We start from the raw sequence: 21,464 nt of genomic DNA on the forward strand, positions 1-21,464 counted from the left end.
AGGCAATTTTAAATTTACATACACTGACTGACAGACCAAATGCAACACCAAGAAGCAGTGGTCAGAACTTTATGCCAATTGCAGGGTAGACTGACGTCACTGAGGTATGCTCATGATGTGAAATGCGCCGCTGTACTGCGCACCTAGCGAACGATAAATGGGACACGGCGTTGGCGAATGGCCCACTTCGTACCGTGATTTCTCAGCCGACAGTCATTGTAGAACGTGTTGTCGTGTGCCACAGGACACGTGTATAGCTAAGAATGCCAGGACGCCGTCAACGGAGGCATTTCCAGCAGACAGACGACTTTACGAGGGGTATGGTGATCGGGCTGAGAAGGGCAGGTTGGTCGCTTCGTCAAATTGCAGCCGATACCCATAGGGATGTGTCCACGGTGCAGCGCCTGTGGCGAAGATGGTTGGCGCAGGGACATGTGGCACGTGCGAGTGGTCCAGGCGCAGCCCGAGTGACGTCAGCACGCGAGGATCGGCGCATCCGCCGCCAAGCGGTGGCAGCCCCGCACGCCACGTCAACCGCCATTCTTCAGCATGTGCAAGACACCCTGGCTGTTCCAATATCGACCAGAACAATTTCCCGTCGATTGGTTGAAGGAGGCCTGCACTCCCGGCGTCCGCTCAGAAGACTACCATTGACTCCACAGCATAGACGTGCACGCCTGGTATGGTGCCGGGCTAGAGCGACTTGGATGAGGGAATGGCGGAACGTCGTGTTCTCCGATGAGTCACGCTTCTGTTCTGTCAGTGATAGTCACCGCAGACGAGTGTGGCGTCGGCGTGGAGAAAGGTCAAATCCGGCAGTAACTGTGGAGCGCCCTACCGCTAGACAACGCGGCATCATGGTTTGGGGCGCTATTGCGTATGATTCCACGTCACCTCTAGTGCGTATTCAAGGCACGTTAAATGCCCACCGCTACGTGCAGCATGTGCTGCGGCCGGTGGCACTCCCGTACCTTCAGGGGCTGCCCAATGCTCTGTTTCAGCAGGATAATGCCCGCCCACACACTGCTCGCATCTCCCAACAGGCTCTACGAGGTGTACAGATGCTTCCGTGGCCAGCGTACTCTCCGGATCTCTCACCAATCGAACACGTGTGGGATCTCATTGGACGCCGTTTGCAAACTCTGCCCCAGCCTCGTACGGACGACCAACTGTGGCAAGTGGTTGACAGAGAATGGAGAACCATCCCTCGGGACACCATCCGCACTCTTATTGACTCTGTACCTCGACGTGTTTCTGCGTGCATCGCCGCTCGTGGTGGTCCTACATCCTACTGAGTCGATGCCGTGCGCATTGTGTAACCTGCATATCGGTTTGAAATAAACATCAATTATTCGTCCGTGCCGTCTCTGTTTTTCCCCAACTTTCATCCCTTTCGAACCACTCCTCCTTGGTGTTGCATTGTCACTGTCAGTCAGTGTATTTACAAATGTTCCGCTTTTTCTACGCTAAGTTGTCTACTGCTATCCTACAGTGTGTCCCTTTTCACATTCCTATCTCTTATCAGTTGTCTAAAAAGCAGTGGCGAAAGGACTTGGGTTAAGACGCAGCAGGTCGCTATGCAAGTTAGGTTCCAAAAAGTATAAGAAAATAAAATATATAAATGCAACGTAAATTTTAATCTAATAGCAGTTGTATATTATTGTTTGAAATAACTCCACATGTTGTATATGAGTTAATAATGTTTTTAAATACAGAGGATATTATGAGTAAAATTTCCACGAACCTACTCCGCTGGCGTAGCAGGGGGAGAAGTGATACTCCCACGTGGCGCGTCCCAGGTGGCGGATAGGGGGTCCTAAGCGGCTTGCTGGCGGACTTGAGGGAAATAAAATACCTCTCGCGGACCAAACACACAACCCCTACTGTGGGTTGGGGGACGCAGACCAAGAATACACCCACGTTATTCCCTGCCTGTCGTAAGGGGCGACCAAGGAACCACGAAACTACTTGTGATTAGTACCACCATGCGGAGAACATCATGGTTCGCTTTTACTTGCGCGTAGTACCACTATATTAGGTACCAAATAGGTTTGTGATTAGTATCATAGGAGCACCGTGCGATCGGCTTCTGCAGTACCTGTGATTAGTACCACCATATGAGCGGGACCATGAGATGATAGCTACCATGGTCCTGCCTTGTCTGTGATTAGTACCAACTCTATGAGGAACACCGCAGAATAGTGCAGGTCCCTGTGGCTAGTACTCTTCTGTGATGAACACCATAGGTTTGCGTTGCCTGTAAATGGCGCCGCAAGGTGAGAAAACCCATAGGTCTGTATTGCATGTCGAGTTTCATAACCTGTGTGTAGTACCATAATGTGTGGAATACCGCAACTCTCTGCTACTTTTGATTAGTACCGCAACATGACAAATACCATGTTCTACCTTCCTAGAGGTAAGTAGCGTTATGCGGGGCCGATAACTTGGATTTTCGACCCCCTTTAGACTGCAAGCATCATCCATTCAGTGTTACGCTATAGCAACAGTCCCTTGGTCAGTAATCCTATTGTTTTACGTAAGTTTCTGTGAATGTAAGGCATTGCGGGTCGCATCCACTGATTGCTTTAAATTCATGTCCATTCGTTCGTTCTTCGTCCTCACGTATTGAGTTCTGGTCAGTTGAGAATTTTGGACTTTTAATTTGTCATACCATTTCGTAACATTGGGGGCCGATGACCTCGATGTTAGGCCCCATTAAACAACAAGCATCATCATCATCATTAGTTAAATTTTGTAAATATTGTAAATTTATTAATGATGAGCTGTGTGTTTAAAAGAAAAAGTTAGTGTAAATTGTATAATACTGTATTTTAGGAAATTGTCTTCCTGTCTATTCATTGACAATTTAATGCTTGATAGTAAGATATTTTTGTGTGCCATTTGCCACCAAGGTAGACACCTCCATTGCATTTGAAGTGATTTTGATTTGATTGTTCATTTCCGCTCTTATATTTTTTTAAATGGGAGATAAATTAATTATACTCTCCTGTCTCATACATCTTACACACTAAATGGAATAACCTTGCCGTGCTGGTTTCTCCTAAGATAGTCAGTAATTCAGAGGGAATGTCATCAATTCCAGGAGCCTTGTTCCTATTTATTACTCACAGCTCTGTCAAACTCTGACCTCAAAATTGGGTCTCCCATTTCATCAGCATCAACAGCCTCTTCCTGTTCCCGAACCAAATCATCTACATCTTTACCTTGATACAACTGTTGGATATGTTCTTGCCATCTTTCTGCTTTGTCTTCCTTTCTTAGAAGTGGCTTTCCATTTGAGCTCTTAATATTCATACACCTAGATTTCCTTTCTATAAAGGTTTCCTTAATTTTCCTGTATGCAGCACCTACCTTCCCTAGGACCATACAACCTTCGACATCCTTGCACTTCTCCTTGAGCCATTCTTCCTTAGCTACCTTGCACTTTCTATCCACTTCATTCTTTAATCGCTTGTATTCTCTTCTGCCTTCTTCATTTCTAGCATTTTCGTATTTTCGTCGTTCATCAATCAGGTCTAGGATCTCCTGAGTTATCCATTGATTCTTACATGATCTTTTCTTCCTTCCAAACATTTCTTCAGCAGCCCTACTGACTTCTTTTTTCATGAATATCCACTCTTCCTCTATTGTGTTTCCTTCAGCCTTTTCATTTAATCCTTTTGCAAAATGTTCCTTGAAACAATCCCTCACATTCTTTTCTTTCAACATGTCTAGATCCCATCCCCTTGCATTCCTTCCTTTCTTCAATTTCTTCAACTTCAGATGGCATTTAATGACCAACAAGTTGTGGTCGGAGTCCACTTCTGCTCCTAGGAAAGTGTTCCAACCCAACACCGGGTTTCTGAATCACTGCCTAATCATAATGAAGTCTATTTGATACCTTCCAGTGTCTCCAGGTCTCGTCCACGTATACAGCCGTCGTTTGTAGTGTTTGAACCAAGTATTAGCAAGGACTAAATTATGATCAGTGCAGAATTCACCCAGCCGACTTCCTCTTTCGTTCCATTGTCCCAATCCGAATTCTCCTACTATATTACTTTATCCTTCTTTGCATACCACTATATTCCAGTCTCCCATCACAATTAGATTCTCGTCACCTTTACATATTGTATTATATCTTCTATCTCTTTATATTGTACCGGTAACGGCGGTACAAAAGTCCCCGTAATAGAAATCTTTAAAAAAACTTACGCGTTACGCTCCGGGCCGGCTACGAAAGACTGACTGGATGGCGAGCAACAGCTGTGTGCGTGTGACGTAGAGAGCGGGTGACGTCACAGCATGCCTCACCACAACACAGAGCCTAGACTGATGTGGAATGTTCTTCGAGTTTCTATGGGTTATAACTTTCCACACAATAATAATTAAACAAATTTAACAATATCATCGTGTAACGCGATCCTTTGTCTACGTTCCTGCAGAGTTTCACGTACATCTGGCATGAGGCGATGAAGTTATGGAACGAGATGTGAAGGCCCGGATCAGGTATAAATACAGTACTGTTTCGCTCAGCAGAACAGTGTGTGGCCTGAGTATGTGGCCAGAGTGTGTATGTGCACGCTAGGCAGTGGAGTTCATACAGTCGGTTCGCGAGGACCGTGATCTAGCGTGAAGCGGCTATCAATCTTTGAGTCCGTGGACTTTAACCCAATCGCGTCGAATATGGACTTGTACGGATTTCTTTATACTGTGAGTGATAAACTTTTACTCCGACGGGACGTGATATAAATTGTGCTTCGTCTGAACATTATCGAGTGACTGTTTATTCTACACGAGTGTCTAAGACTTGCGAATGTTTTCGAGTGCTCGTAATTTGAAGTTTAATGTTATGGACAGGACTTAGGACAGTTTGCTCCTTACAGAGTACTAAATACTTCAAGTTTATGAGACTGTGTTTTAATCCAGATTTACTCGATTGCAAGCATGACTACGTCACTAATTTACCATTTCATGAACTTTAGGTCATGAACTGTAAACTGTGCATATGTGAACTGTGCATTTCAATTCTATTAAACAGCACATTTCAATTCTACGAACATTCAGTTGTGCGTTTCGATTTTACGAACAGTCGAACCGAGGACTGTCAATACATGATTAATTTCGTCTTTTAATTTCATGTTATTATCAATACGTGAATGAGTTCGAATTCACGAGTGAAACATCTTTATTTTCGTATCCAATTAAATTAATTTGAACAGTGTTTCAAACTAAGAACTAAGTCGTGCGGCATTACTTTACATTATGCCAAGTGCCACAAACTTCAAGTGACTCTGTTAAAATTCGACGATAAGTTTCGAGTGGACTTTTATTTTTATGAGTATTAAACTTACATGCTCATTCGAGTCTAGTGGCCTTATTTTCATTTAACACGGCACAAAATTTAGTGACATTTCACCGTGTGATAAACTCTCAAAGATACCTTTTTTCGTGTTTGAACCTTGTTAAAACCATTGATAAACTTTCCTCTCATCTGTGCAGAAGCAGTCTTTGCATTAAGTCGCCCGAAGGCTTAACGATATTCATTCACGTTCATCGTCTACGAGGACTACCTCAACGCCCTTCATCAGCACCGTATGGATCTTCAGGACGTCGGATGGATCTTCTAGAACTTCCATCGGGGGAGGAATGGTGGTTCACTGGTATGGAAAAAGGAGGAGCTGCCGGAATCCAAGAACATCGCCAGCCCTAGGACGAGGTACATTTTCTACTGTATCTGCTGTACAGAGGTGACATGACTTTGAATTTATTAATGAACTCAGAGGAAAAATTTTAAGATTTATTTGTAAACAAACCCTCTCCCTCTGTACGCACTTCAACGAATGGTACACGCCCTGCGTCTCATGTCTACCGAAGTACCACATTTACTGTTACAGATGAGATGGGGAGAAATTGGCGCCCCAGTCGTGTTGGGGCCGATTTGGAGTGCAGTAGAACTAGAAATTAGCGTTTCAGCAATATAAGAACTTAATTATGAGTGCAGTAGAACTTAAATTGACACTTGACCATTCTATGCTCAATTTTGAAGTACTAGTAATAAATTAAGAAGTGCAGTGATAGACAAAATCGCACTAAAATCGTGTGACTTAGCAACTTAATCCATATACATTTCCAGTGCTTTGTGTGGAATAGCCATTAACATTCCAAAGAACTTTCTAACAAGATTTAACTTTTCTTTTATAAGAAGTGTTTTCAATGATATGGGATAATTTTTTTTGTGTCTTAAATGTCTTGGAGAATTTTCTTTTTGGGAATGTTTGAATGACTTAGAACATGAACTTTTAACCATTGGACAATAATGGTGATATCTGAATTCTTTCAAGTAATTTATGATTTTCTTGTTGCTGGGTTTAAATACATTACCATCAAAATGGAAAATATTTTAGCTGCTATTGAAGCTCTTAAGATTAGCATAAATGAACGTATTGCCGAATCGCATGCTCAAGTAGGTGCTGATTTACAAGCTCGTATTAACGAGGCCAATGCTGCAACTGCTCAATTACGTACTACTTTAGAATCTCGTATTAATGAGATTAACACTCGTATTAATGAGGCCAATGCCGCAACTGCAGCCAACTTAGAAAGTCGTATCACACAAGTAACTAAAATAATTAATACCAAGTTTACCGAAGTTAATGCTAATTTGGAAAATAGGCTTTCTAAAGCTGGTTCTGAAATTGAAAAACGATTCTCAGAAACTAATGCGAAGATTAATTCTAAGTTTACGGAAATAAACGAACGCCTCATCCGTGACTTAGAAACAGTAAAACAAGACCTTAAACTACAAATAGTTGAAGACTTAAAAGCTTCGTTTCCCACCTCACATCAATTGATTAAGGAAGTTGAAAGCTTAAAGGCAGAATTTAAAGAATCTCATGGTCAGTTATCACAGGAACAAGCAAAAATAGCCTCTATTCAGGATAACATCCATGAATCTTTTAAGACTAACTTCCAGAAAATAAGTAATGAGGTTAATTTACTTAAAACAAAGCAAGAGGAAACAGATAAGCACGTAAAAACCCAATTAGATAGCGCACATACTCAAATCATTCGCATAGGCCGCGACGTAAATGAAGTGAAGCAGGACCTCGAAAAGGAAGTCCAGAGCGTGGAAAACTCCATCCATGTACAAGTTAAGACTATCAACGTCGAATTGCAAGGAAAAATAGAGACCATTGATAATAGGATTACTCAGGTGGAGAAGGAGGTGTCTACACACCAATGTCAAGGGTCTAGCGGAGATACTTCTAGCATTTCCACAGTTTTAAAATTATCAGACGATAAACCTGCAAAATTTTCCGGAAAGGAAGAGTACTCAGCGAAAGAATTCCTCCTGAACATTGAGGAGTACTTTCAAGAGAATAAAGTACGATCCGATCATCAATTGAGGATAGCTTCTAGATTATTGGAAGGGAAAGCATGAAATTGGTACACAGCATTTAAATTTAACATTAAAACCTATGATGAGTTCAAGGAGGCCTTGTTGAAGAGGTTTTGGAATTCAGAAATTCAACATTTGATTAAGCTACAGTTGTACTCCAGGAGATACAACACAGCGATTAATTCTTCACGATATTCCGACTTTCTCATTTCTCAATTAAAGAAGATGCAATTCTTTGATCCTCCTTTGCCACAACAGGAGTTAATACAGGTAGTAACTTTACAATTTCCGTCGCATGTACAAGAAATTCTTGTGGCAGCCAATGTTCAAGACCTAGAACAACTTGATAATTCATTAAGGAAACTTGACACTGCCCATACACAAAATCCGCCCAGGGTTGCTAAGACGAAAGAGGTTGCAACCAACCATGCCGAAGTTAACAACCCGCCGAGATCGAATCCCGAACCCCGTGAGGAAGTGGAACCACGGAGAGATTCATTATCTCATTTCCGGCGATTTAGGAGACGTCCATACGGGCAAAGTACGCCTTACAGACGTAATCAAACGTGGAAGAAACCTATTGAGTCGCTTACTCGAGATGGAGATTCGCCGAGAGCCGAGATCGAAAGAAGATGGGGAGAAACTCGCGAATATATCCAGAATCGAAACCGGGATGAAGGATTACCTGGCGCTACCTCTTTAGAATACCAAGTGCACGCCAAAAGACAGAACACGACGCCTGCGACAAATCCCGAATCGACAGGCGCAATTAAAAAAACTTCGACAACACAACAATAAGATTGCCTGAAAACCGGAGTAGAGGAGAAATAATTTCTGTCACTAATATTAATTACTGGTACTTGGATGACTCAGATCTCTTGTATGAAGATCCCACTCGTACAACACCAAAGGTCCAACGAAGACTTCCAGTTATTAATATTGCTTTGGATACACTTTACGTAACCGCCTTAATCGATTCTGGAGCTCAGGCCTCATTAATTTCTGAGAGGTTAATTGAAATGTTGAAGGGGGAGAAGACATGTTATTGATACCAGTCGCACAGATCAAAATTAAAGGGATAGTACCGGACAGGCATATCAAATGTAAACTTCAAGCTTTCGTTACATTTGACATTGAAGGTGTCCAGTTCGAGCATATATTCCTAGTCATTTCGCCGATGAAATTCAACGTCATCCTAGGGTTAGATTTCCTAGCCAAGTGTGGGGGAATCATTGATTATCCTGCCAACGTCATACGATTTTTTAACATCGACTCTGTAGAGTTGCAGCTGGTAGACTGTAATAATTTGAAGTGCCAAGGTCTGGGTACCCCATTCATAGAAACCGGAGGCAACATGAGCGATGCTCTGCCTGCCGATGAAATAGATTGCGAAGAGGGTAGACCCGGTCAAGAGGTACCCGTCGAGGGCCAGGAAGTGCCCATTATTGAGGATGTGTTCGACGAAGGTCGTGATCACTTCATATTTCTCACCAGTGCGGCTGAAAGCCCAGAGTTCGATTCCCGCATGGCAGAGGCAACTCGACAAATATTTGAGAAATTTCCTGAGGTTTTTGATGACAAACCCGGCGTTATTAGAGATTTTGAGTACCAATTGAATGTTAAGGACACCTCTCCTTATAAAAAACGGCCCTATCCAGTTCCTGAGAAGTACCGAGAGGAAGCCAGGACGGTGATCAAAGAGATGGGGAATAATGGTATCATTTCTAAATGTGTCACTCCGTATCTAAACTCCCTGGCCATTGATAAGAAAACCAGCTGTTTCGCACCCCGAACTTCGCATTTATGCAAAGTTTTGCCCACTTTATGTAAGACCATATAGAATTGCAGAGGTTCTCGAAACCGGGGCATACAAAATTAATAAGCTGGATGGAAGCATCGAGGGCATTTACAATGCAGCCAACCTAAAGAAATATTTCAGGAGAGATCATTAAAAGAAAATCTTATCGAATTTTCTTTTCCCCAGGAGGAGGGGGAGATGTACCGGTAACGGCGGTACAAAACTAAGTCCCCGCAATAGAAATTTTAAAAACTTACGCGTTACGCTCCGGGCCGGCTACGAAAGACTGACTGGATGGCGAGCAACAGCTGTGTGCGTGTGACGTAGAGAGCGGGTGACGTCACAGCATGCCTCAACACAACACAGAGCCTAGACTGATGTGGAATGTTCTTCGAGTTTCTACGGGTAATAACTTTCCCCATAATAACAATTAAACAAATTTAACAATATCATCGTGTAACCCGATCCCTTATCTACGTTCCTGCAGAGTTTCACGTAAATCTGACATGAGGCGATGAAGTTATGGAACGAGATGTGGAGGCCCGGATCAAATATAAATACAGTACTGCTTCGCTCAGCAGAGCAATGTGTGGCCACAGTGTGTATGTGCACGCTAGGCAGTGGTGTTCATACAGTCGGTTCGCGAGGACCGTGATCTAGCGTGAAGCGGCTATCAATCTTCGAGTCCGTAGACTTTGACCCAATCGCGTCGAATATGGACTTGTACGGATTTCTTTATACTGTGAGTGATAAACTTTTACTCCGACGGGACGTGATATAAATTGTGCTTCGTCTGAACATTATCAAGTGACTGTTTATTCTACACGAGTGTCTAAGACTTGCGAATGTTTTCGAGTGCTCGTAATTTGAAGTTTAATGTTATGGACAGGACTTAGAACAGTTTGCTCCTTACAGAGTACTAAATACTTCAAGTTTATGAGACTGTGTTTTAATCCAGATTTACTCGATTGCAAGCATGACTACGTCACTAATTTACCATTTCATGAACTTTAGGTCATGAACTGTAAACTGTGCATATGTGAACTGTGCATTTCAATTATACTAAACAGCACGTTTCAATTCTACGAACATTCAGTTGTGCGTTTCGATTTTACGAACAGTCGAACCGAGGACTGTCAATACATGATTAATTTCGTCTTTTAATTTCATGTTATTATCAATACGTGAATGAGTTCGAATTCACGAGTGAAACATCTTTATTTTCTAATCCAATTTAATTAATTTGAACAATGTTTCAAACTAAGAACTAAGTCGTGCGACATTACTTTACATTATGCCAAGTGCCACAAACTTCAAGCGACTCTGTTAAAATTCGACGATAAGTTTCGAGTGGACTTTTATTTTTATGAGTATTAAACTTACATGCTCATTCGAGTCTAGTGGCCTTATTTTCATTTAACACGGCACAAAATTTAGTGACATTTCACCGTGTGATAAACTCTCAAAGATACCTTTTTTTCGTGTTTGAACCTTGTTAAAACCATTGATAAACTTTCCTCTCATCTGTGCAGAAGCAGTCTTTGCATTAACTCGCCCGAAGTCTTAACGAAATTCATTCACGTTCATCGTCTACGAGGACTACCTCAACGCCCTTCATCAGCACCGTATGGATCTTCAAGACGTCGGATGGATCTTCTAGAACTTCCATCGGGGGAGGAATGGTGATTCACTGGTATGGGAAAAGGAGGAGCTGCCGGAATCCAAGGACATCGCCAGCCCTAGGACGAGGAACATTTTCTACTGTATCAGCTGTACAGAGGTGACATGACTTTGAATTTCTTAATAAACTCAGAGGAAAAAATTTAAGATTTATTTGTAAACAAACCCTCTCCCTCTGTACGCACTTCAACGAATGGTACACGCCCTGCGTCTCATGTCTACCAAAGTACCACATTTACTGTTACAATATTGTGATCTTTCCTACCTTTAAAGACACCATCCAAAATTATTCGTCCACTGACGTCGTCCCACGCCATCTCTCCACTGACAGCTCGGAACATACCACTTAGACGAGCAGCTCGTCTCCTTTCTCCCAAGTCTTCCCAGCCCAAACTTTGCAACATTTTTGTTACGCTACTCTTTTGTCGGAAATCGCCCAGATCAAATCGAGGTGCTTTTCTTTGGATTTTTTCCAGTTCCTGAATCAAGTAATCTACTCTAGTTGGGGTCTCACCAGAGACAAATATGCTCTCTCCTCTACATCCTTACTACAGCCCCTAAATACTCTCATAACCATGTGCAGAGACCTGTACCCTTTATTTACAACTCCATTTATGTGATTACCCAAATTAAGATCTTTCCTTATATTAATACCTAGATATTTACAATAATCCCCAAAGGGAACTTTCACCCCATCAACGCAGTAATTAAAACTGAGAGGACTTTTCTTATTTGTGAAACTCACAACCTGATTTTTATCCCCGTTTATCATCATACACTCCCTACTGTCCACCTCACAACATTATCGAGGTCATTTTGCAGTTGCTCACAGTCTTGTAACTTATTTATTACTCCGTACAGAATAACGTCATCTTTGAAAAGCCTTATCTCTGATTCAACTTCTTCACACATATCATTGATGTATACAAGAAAACATAAAAGTCCAATAATACTGCCTTGAGGAATTCCCCTCTTAATTTTTACAGGGACAGATAAAATTTCACCTACTCTAATTCTCTGAGTTCTATTTTCTAGAAACAGATCCACCCATTCAGTCACTCTTTTATCAAGTCCAATTGCACTCATTTTTGCCAATAGTCTCCCTTGATCTACCCTATTAAATGCCAAAATTCAATCAAACCAGTTATTAATTTTGCAAACATACCTAATATATTAAAAAAAATGCTTTCCCAAAGCTTACATACAATGCATGTCAAACTGACTGACCTGTAATTTTCTGCTTTATGTCTATCACCCTTTCCATTATATACAGGGGTTAATACAGCAACTCTCCATTCATTTAGTAAAGTTCCTTCATGCAAACAATAATCATGTAAGTACTTCAGATATGGTACTATATCCCAACCCATTGTCTTTAGTATATCCCCCGAAACCTTATCAATTCCAGCTGCTTTTCTAGTTTTCAACTTTTGTATCTTACTGTAAATGTCACTGCTGTCATAGGTAATTTTAATACTTCTTTAGTATTAGTCACCTCCTCTATCTGGACATTATCCTTGTAACCAACAATCCTTACATACTGTTGACTGAATACTTCTGCCTTTTGAAGATCCTCGCATACACACTCCCCTTGTTCATTAATGATTCCTGGAATATTTTTCTTGGAACCGGTTTCTGCCTTAAAGTACCTATACATATTCTTCCATTTTTCACTAAAATTAGTATGGCCTCCAATTATGCTTGCCATCATGTTATCCTTAGCTGACTTCTTTGCTGGATTCAATTTCCTAGTAAGTTCCTTCAATTTCTCCTCACTTCCACAGCCATTACTTACTCTATTTCTTTCCAACCTGCACCTCCTCCTTAGTCTCTTTACTTTCCTGTTATAATATAGGGGATCTTTACCATTCCTTACCACCTTTAAAGATAGAAACCTATTTTCTCATTCCTCAACAATTGCTTTAAACCCATCCCATTGAATCGTAATAAATAAATAAATAAATAAATAAATAAATAAATAAATAAATAAATAAATAATCCGCAATATGCATATGATACTTTTCTGTTTGCAGTAAGTGATGAAAATCCACAGATATTGGCAAATTGATTGGTCAAAAAAAGTTCTGGGTTTAAACACGAAAAATACTAACTTAGTGACCGTAAGAAAACATGCCATTCAACCCATAAAGTTGACAGTACCTGACACATCACTGGAGCATGTGCAGTGCTTTAGGTCTCTCACCAGCGTACTTGATCACAGCATGAGCAGTCCTGTTGAAACTAGTTCCCAAGGACTGCATTCAAGATAATGATTTAAATCCCGTGTCACTTCATTGTCTCTGTTCCTGTTTACTTCAGTGTTGTGTATGTCCTGTCTTATTTTAAGGTGGTTTTGCTATTTGCTTTACGTCGCACCGACACAGATAGGTGTTATGGCGACGATGGGATAGGGAAGGCCTGTGTGTGGGAAGGAATCGGCAGTGGCCTTCGTAAGGTACAGCCCCAGCATTTGCCCCATGTAACAAAGGGAATCTACAGAAAACCATATTCAGGGCTGCCGACAGTAGAGTTCGAACCCACTACCTCCCGGATGCAAGCTCACAGCGCGCCCATAACCGCATTACTAACTCACCCGGTTTACTTTATGTTGCTGACGCCTGCACACCATCCTTCGAGATGTGGGGCTACAGTACTCCGAGCTGGAGGTCACGTACAATATCAGAAAGTAGAGTACTTTGGTCATGTCATTGGAAATTGTGGGGTAATGTGGTGGTTTATACGTTTAGGGAATAATAATTTCAAACTAAATCCATCAAAGAACCAGACATATGCTTTTCACGTGGGGAATACTGAAAGTTGCAGGTGAAGTGATTGGGAAATGTACTGGAACACAGTGATACGCCTAAGTATCTGAGGTCAAGCTTTGCACTTATCACTGCTCCAACACCGAGGCAAAAGTCCTCTCACAATGCTTTGACATGATCAGATTGGGCCGCTCATCCAGAAAGAGTGCCACAGCTGTATGGTATAAATCTGTACATGCCAAGAAGTTCTACGTTGCACTCGTAGAAGCTTACTGACTGATCGCAGGGTATCTAAAACCAACCAACTAAAACTAATAGCTCCACCTGACACTCGACGTGAAGTAGCCGCGAATGTGGAGACGTACAGTTCGCCCTCTCCATAGACATCAACTTGTCTACTTGCAGATCCAAATGAAACCATGTTTGAACCAGGAACCGCACATTCCCAGATCGCTTGGAACTTGAGAAACTTGAACACAAGCTTCTCTGTTACTACGAAGAGTCCTGGACGACATGGAAGTCTTTAAACTGAATTGGGAGGTCCAAGGACAACGTAAAGAAAAACATCCCTCTGATACTAGTGCTAGTATCTGGTACTAGGCAGCACCACTCTAATATGTATCATCTTTCTTGTAATTTTTACTGTATTATGGGACTGGCTCAAATGAATAAGTGACCTCCTGCAGTTTATCTTATAGATGACATTTAAGGAAAGAGGAGTAGGGCAAAAAGGAGAAAATCTTGCGTACATAATCTACGAGAATGTTGTGGGATTCGTTCCACCACACTTTTCCGACTTGCTGGGAACAAGAGTCGATCGCCGTGATGACAGCGGACATGCGATGAGGAAATTGTAGAAGAAGAAGAATTATTGCTAGTTTTATATCGTGATTATATATGTACAACATAGAATGCGATAAGCCTGAATTATTCCGCCTCTTGTATATTTAAATACAGTTTTAACAGTAAATATGGGCTAAATGTCACCGCTGACTGTTTCGAAACATTCGATGCGACACAGCGAATTTCCTCGAAGCCGTGTGACGACACACAGCGCACTTCCGTCTCGGAATTCAAGAGAAACAGTGTTTCTTGATGGCGTCGTGGTAAATGAACCATGCTTCATAGCTAAGTCCAATTTACTAAAGAAAATGTTCGACGTTCTGACAACGAGAAAATATGAACTTCATGAAATGTTAACTTGCAAATGAACAGTACTTAGTAATCTACGTAAGTGAACTAACTTCAATAATTATAAAATACTGTACGTGCAGTTACAACACTTCATCGTCATCCTGGTAAGGAGAAAGGAAGAGGGCCCGTTTTGAGATCGTACCAACTGCGCGCGACGTATGTTACATAATCGTGTATTCTCTTTACAAGTTTCTGCTTCTTGTCGATAATTTAATATAAGTCAATTGCAGCCATGACATGGGTCTGTTATATTTTACCGCTTTTCCCACAGCATTGGGGTAGTGGGTGCAAGATGTGTCTCACATGTGGATTTGACTCTGTTTTACGATCTGATGTTCATCCCGACGCCAAGCCTACGTGATGGGATGTAATCACTATTGCGTGTTGGTAGTGTTGCATAAATATGAAGAGGAGAGTGTTGGGACACACAGTCCTCGAGCCACAAGCAGTTACAATCGTGACCCTGCCGGTATTGGAAGCCGGGACCCTCCGAATTGAAGGCCTGAACGCAGACCATTCAGCCAAGGAGTCGGACGGATCTCTTATATTTATTATGTTGCTCCTTGTTGTAGAAATAAGAAACACTTTTCAGTAAATTCAATCGTGCGGTACTTCTACGTCTGTATGCGCACCACCCAGCCTCTTAAAGTCGTCTATCATCTCAAACAACCAAATTTTGGCGTCTTTGACTTATCGTATGTTGGAAAGGATTGTCAATTTCTCTTCACGTATGAACCCGGACCAACTACAATATTATCAGACCGGAATGCATACATAGATACGTGACAAAATGGCTGTCACATTGGGCCACGTGTAGACGGCGTGTGAGGCCATGCCTACATACAGTTCGGTTTATACCGCTCACGTGTATGGTTGGTTGAGGTTATCTTGCTACTGGAATTCGCGATTTGTATTTTTCCACCAAATGGGTCTTGAAAGCCAAGAATAATGGCCGAGAGGATTCGTCGTGCTGACCACACGACATCTCGCAATCTGCAGGCCTTTGGGCTGAGCAGCAGTCGCTTGGTAGGCCAAGGCCCTTCATGGGCAGTAGTGCCATGGGGTTTGGTTTTGGTTTGTTTTCCACCGAATATTTTTATGTGTAAATAGTGTTGCAGTGTCCATTTATCGGTTATCAAGATATTTTTATATGTTGTGGTGTTTTTAGTATTTGGACGTTATTTCATTAAGTGGTGTGAATGTGACAATTTTACAGATTTTACCTCCTTCATCTGTGAAGTTCAGAAGAAATTCGTTGAACCATTCAGTGGAATAGTGAAGGAAGATTATGCATTGTTTGTGAAAGTGGATGATGAGTCATGTATTAAGGTTGCAACATTGAGATTTAAAGTTTCAAGTTCATTTGCAGTTCAAATGTTTCACAAAAATGTTTGTTTGCCTACAGAGCATTTTAGTGCTTGTGAAGACCGGAAATATGACAGATGGACGAAGTTTTACACTTTGCTAAGTCATTTCACAAGTTATTCTGATGATTCTTTCTATGAACCTTTTAAAAAAATGCACTTGAGTTAGACCTGTGAGTTTAATGCAGAGGGAATTAGTGACGTAAAATTTGTCCCGGAACAGTTAGGGCTCTCTGTAATTAAACAAATAAGATACTCTCCAGAACTAATGATATGGGCAGTGACATTCTCTTATTATACCAAACGTTGATAAGACATTTGATGTTTTAAGTGATGTGGTCAGTGTTGGTGTTGGTACAGAGCCAGTCTGTAAATTATAACTTCTCAGGCCAAATTTTCAGATCATAAAGAGCTGTTTCGTTCGGAGAAGAAATTGTTACTAAAAATGGCTTCAAATTTATCTAGGATGGCTCTGTATCCAACAACAATAGAGACAAAATGTATCATTAGCAGTAAAGTGTTTGATCATAAGAATGTTGCTGATTTGTATTTGCTTAAGACTCAAGGTGTGGATGTTTCTGATGGCACAATCCAGTTCCTAAAATTAATTCAAAAGTGGTGGTCAGTCTGTAATATACAGCATCCCATGAAAGATACATATACTATGAATGAAGATGCTAGTCCAATTACTGGTCCTGGTAACATGAACCTTTCATTCCTTACATGTTTAAAACATATATGCACTTAGGCACATGTCATAAGCAGAAGGAAGATTGACAAGTGAAACATACACTACTTTGATAAACATACTTACCACAATGTGTTTTCAATAATTACCACTGGTCTTATGTGTTTACTACAAAATTGTAGACAGACAGTTCAGAGAGAAGATTTAGTCTCTACAGGAGATTGAGTGGTTGCACTTCTAATGCCTCTGTGGAATGAATTCTTGAGTCTGAAAGAAAGATCAAACTGTTAGGTGTATTAAAGATGAGGTCTGCAAAACTTCGTGAATTTACTTTGAAAGACTTTGCTCATAATGTTTATATCAATAGCCATGATACAGTTATTGATAATTTAGATGGGTTAGAGCTTGCATTAGAAGAAATAGTTCATATCAGAGTTCCCCTTGAAACACAATGGATTTTAGTCTGCATTGCCAGCTACATCAGTTTGCAAGTGATTAAAATATCATTTAAAAAGTGTGATGTCTGCATTAAAATGTTGCAGGCTGAAAAGAAATTGCTTGTGGATAGTGACAGGGAAATGGTGATGTATTCCAAAGTAGTGTAGAGAGGTGGTTAGAAGTGTCCATCATTGATGGTCATGTCCTGTGTGGCGGCCGTACCTTATGTGCTGCAGCACATTGCCTGTTGGAAAAATACTATCTACAATCAAATACAGTGCATTGGAAAAGGCGTCAGCAAAAGAATAAGAAATTATTCAACTCCCCTCACAACCAGGTAAGTACTGGTGCGCTGCACGCTGAGTGCTGTGTGGTCACAGCTCAGCGAGATCTAAGCTTTTAGCCAGAAACCAGGAACTCTGCCTTTTGCGCATGCGTGCCCAACTTTTTCGATACAAACAGAATGTGTTCCGACAGGCTGTGGAAACAACAGCCAAGACATCACTTCACAGCAATTCTTCGTTCGACCACAGAGAGGCAGCACTTGCATTACGACCGATATGAGAACGTGGCAGCTGGCACCCTCTTGACTCAGCGGTAGTATTTAAGAGGGGATCGCTCAAAGCAAACGGGAACACAAAATGCTGTAGAGCTGTTCCCGCCAGGTCTTTTAATACCAAAGAGGATAGAATACCACCAACTTTCCTATTCCATAGCCACATTTGTAAATCGATGAACCTTAAACATTGTACTTTTTATGTTGTCAAAATAAGGACATGATATTGTGATTTTCCTTATTTAAAAATCTCTAGTTTATAAATGTCAATATAAAAACATAACATGTAATTTTGCATTACGACGTTGCTGGTTTTATTTCAATGACGTTGGTAGCATTAAGAAGTTACGTTTTTGCGCGCTCACACCAAGTGTTTGAATTGGTGAATATTTAGCCATTGCAGGTGTTATTGTGTTTAATTATATAGGTTTATAGTGTTTTATGAGGAATGTGTATATGTGTTGGGGTTGTTTGCGTGTTTGTTCAGTGTGGAAAACTCAGTGGAGAGCCCCTTGAAAACCACATACCACCGAGCGAATTCGCCGTGCGGTTAGAAGCGCGCAGCTGTGAGCTCGCATCCGGGAGATAGTGGGTTCGTATCCCACTGTCGGCAGCCCTGAAGGTGGTTTTACGTGGTTTCCCATTTTCACACCAGGCAAATGCTGGGGCTGTACCTTAATTAAGGCCACGGCCGCTTCCTTCCCATTCCCAGACCCTTCCTGTCCCATCGTCGCCATAAGACCTATCTGTGTCGGTACGACGTAAGGCAAATGGCAAAGAAAGAAAACCACACACCGGTATGTTTCTAAATATTTGTATTTTTTGGAGTGGGGATGGGTTACAGCCGCCACTGTGCAAACTGTTCAGAATTTTCTATGTGTTAATTGGTTACAGTTACAAACCAGAATTTCCTAAGTTACAGAATCAAAGAGAGGCAGTGCTAGCAGTTTTTGTAACCTTGATAAGTGTCATTGCAGTATGAATTGGAAAACGATGATTGAAATGTGCATTAAGGTGTTAGCAAATTGTTTATCAATAATTATGATTTTCTTATAAATGCACATTTAATTGTGTATTTCAAGTATCACTAGGCTGGTGAATGTATATTTATTGGGAATGTTATTTCATTGTCCCCTGTAATTTGTGTTTTTCTTGTAATATGATGTGCATTGATGTGATTTACCAACGAATCTTGGTTTAATTTTGTCATTTTCAAAGGTGGTGCTACTGCAGTTGTTAATGAACGGGGACAACACTTTAGATCAAAACCAACGTCTAGACAAACAGCGTACGACGTACGAAATAGTTTTGAAGAACATAGATCTGTTATGATGCACCGGGATCTGACCGCCCAAGAACAGTCACAATTGAGGAAAATGAATTGCGTGTATGTTTAGCTGTGAACCAAAGTCCGCGAAAATCAACCAGACGATTAGCAAGTGAGCTGAATTTATCACGAGGGTCAGTGCAAAGAATGTTACACAAACAGAATTTTAAAATTAACATACCACGTTTACGACATGGGTTACTGGAAGACGATCCATATCGTCTTAAGTTTTGTGAATTGATGCTTGGCGAACAAAAAGATGATCCTAACCTATTCAATAGCATTCTGTAGTCTGATGAGGCCAATGTTAAGTTAACCGGACAAGTTAACGGACATAAATGCACGTACTGGTGTACTGAGAATAAACATCTTTTCTTAGAAGAACAAGTAAATCAACCTAATGTGAGTGTCTGGAGGCAATATCATTATTTGGCGTATTTGGACCATATTGTTTGACGGAACAGTTACAGGGGATAAGTATTTGGACGTGCTTCAGAATTATCTGGTACCAGGACTTACGGCGTGTGCTGAAAACTTTCAAGAAAATTACCTTCAACATGGTTGGGCACCACCGCATCATGCCACTGCCGTCCGCGATTATTTAAATGAAACATTCCAAAGAAAAGTGATTGGTCGAAGGGTGACATGCCTCCACGTTCACCAGATATCACGTGCATGGATTTTTTCCTACGTGATGTCGTCAAGGACTCTGTTTATTTTAAAGATCCTCGGACCATTGCTGAAATAAAAGACTATATACACGACGCATTTCGTGACTTTGACAGTGATACCACACTATGCCATACAGTATGTAGGCCTAAATGTTCCAAAAACTTGGAAGATGTATTCATGCAGACGGAAAACAGTTAGCATTGTTTGTATTTGTAATGAAACAGAAATTCAATCTTTTGTTTACATCAGTGTCCAGTGACTTTTGCGCCACCCTGTGTAGGGTATTTATTTCGAGCTCTTCAGAATTGAATGAGGAATAGTATAATGTGTGAATCTAAAAATACTTAATTTAGTAGTGGTGTTTAAATAACATTTACAATATCATTTTAGTGGGGCATGATTTCTGGATAACATTACCATTGGTTGGTTATCGAGGAGGTCTGGATTTAAATTCTGAGCAATGAAAAGTGGTTTCCTCAAGAAAGAAGATTTTTAACAGCTTATGGAACAAGATGTGTTAAGCTTTCTGCAATTAACTTGCGAGGTCCTGATTGTTTTGTGACACAGAAATTATGTGATTTTGTGCTAATCTTAGTTCATTTTGTATTTTTGAGATGCCATGAGGAGAATTTTTCTTCTGTTTCTTTTATATGTTGCAAATTAATAGTAATAAACATGAATTGAAGGAGTGTTATTGTCTAAATCACAAAATGTATGAGGCATTCTCCTTTCTCAGTCCTAGCCAAATCCCCTTTGCTTTTTCAGATCAACGTCTGTGATTTTCCATACTTCTGCACTGATATGACTGGTGATCAACACGATCATGATCGTGTAGAGGAATGTGTCCCTTGCTGTGTGTTGTGTCTCAATATGGCTAATGTGTTCTGGGGAAGCCACAAATGTCTAACTTCTCATGAAACAGCTCTTACTCTTGGAGTCCCAGCTTTTCAGCGTGAACTAAAACTCTTGATACCGTATTCCACATGCCGGATCAAGTCACCAATACCACATGTGAGGCCTGTACCTCCATACCTAGATCTTAGCAACTCCAAGTGAAACTTCTGGGAAATGCAAACTTCTCTATAACTTACCTGCTCTTTTGGCCCTAGTCAACCAAGACCAATAGCTTTCTAATTTGCACAGGGGAGTGTACCGTCACAAGCCAATAAAAGTGAAGATTGTCCAATGTTGTCGAACGGTGAACGCAGGTCAGTGCTCACCCAGGTCTCATGGGAGACGTTGCCGTTAAGCCAATATTGAATAGCTCTAGTCACTGTGCACTAGGGATAGGTAACAAGATCCTCGAGAACTTCTCAATGCTTTTCTCACAAAAGCATGCCTCACGAGGCTCTCGAGGACATAAGCACGCACCTTACACCACAGTTACGTGGCACACTGAGAACGACAGGCTTTGACATCGTGCGCAACGGGACAATAGGTTGTGTCGTGAATGGAAGTTTGGCCTTCTATTCACGGGGAATGATACACTAACGAGCTGTAAGTAGGTATGCAACATCACACTTAACCTACGAGTAAAAGTCAGTCATTTAAGCCTAATCATTTGACTGTCGTTAAAGCGATGC

The 21,464-nt window shown here is 41.2% G+C and overlaps 1 long non-coding RNA gene across 1 annotated transcript in view; it reads left to right on the forward strand.

Annotated features, from left to right (window-relative positions):
* Nucleotides 1–20,502, forward strand: part of LOC137503131 (uncharacterized) — a 50,611-nt gene extending 30,109 nt beyond the window's left edge. Inside the window, exon 3 of the long non-coding RNA XR_011019070.1 lies at nt 19,101–20,502. This is a non-coding gene — a long non-coding RNA (uncharacterized lncRNA). The remainder of the gene's footprint in view (nt 1–19,100) is intronic.
* The last annotated feature ends 962 nt before the right edge of the window (nt 20,503–21,464 follow it).

The sequence above is a fragment of the Anabrus simplex genome, chromosome X, assembly GCF_040414725.1.
Source record: "Anabrus simplex isolate iqAnaSimp1 chromosome X, ASM4041472v1, whole genome shotgun sequence".
NCBI classification, from domain to species: domain Eukaryota; kingdom Metazoa; phylum Arthropoda; class Insecta; order Orthoptera; family Tettigoniidae; genus Anabrus; species Anabrus simplex.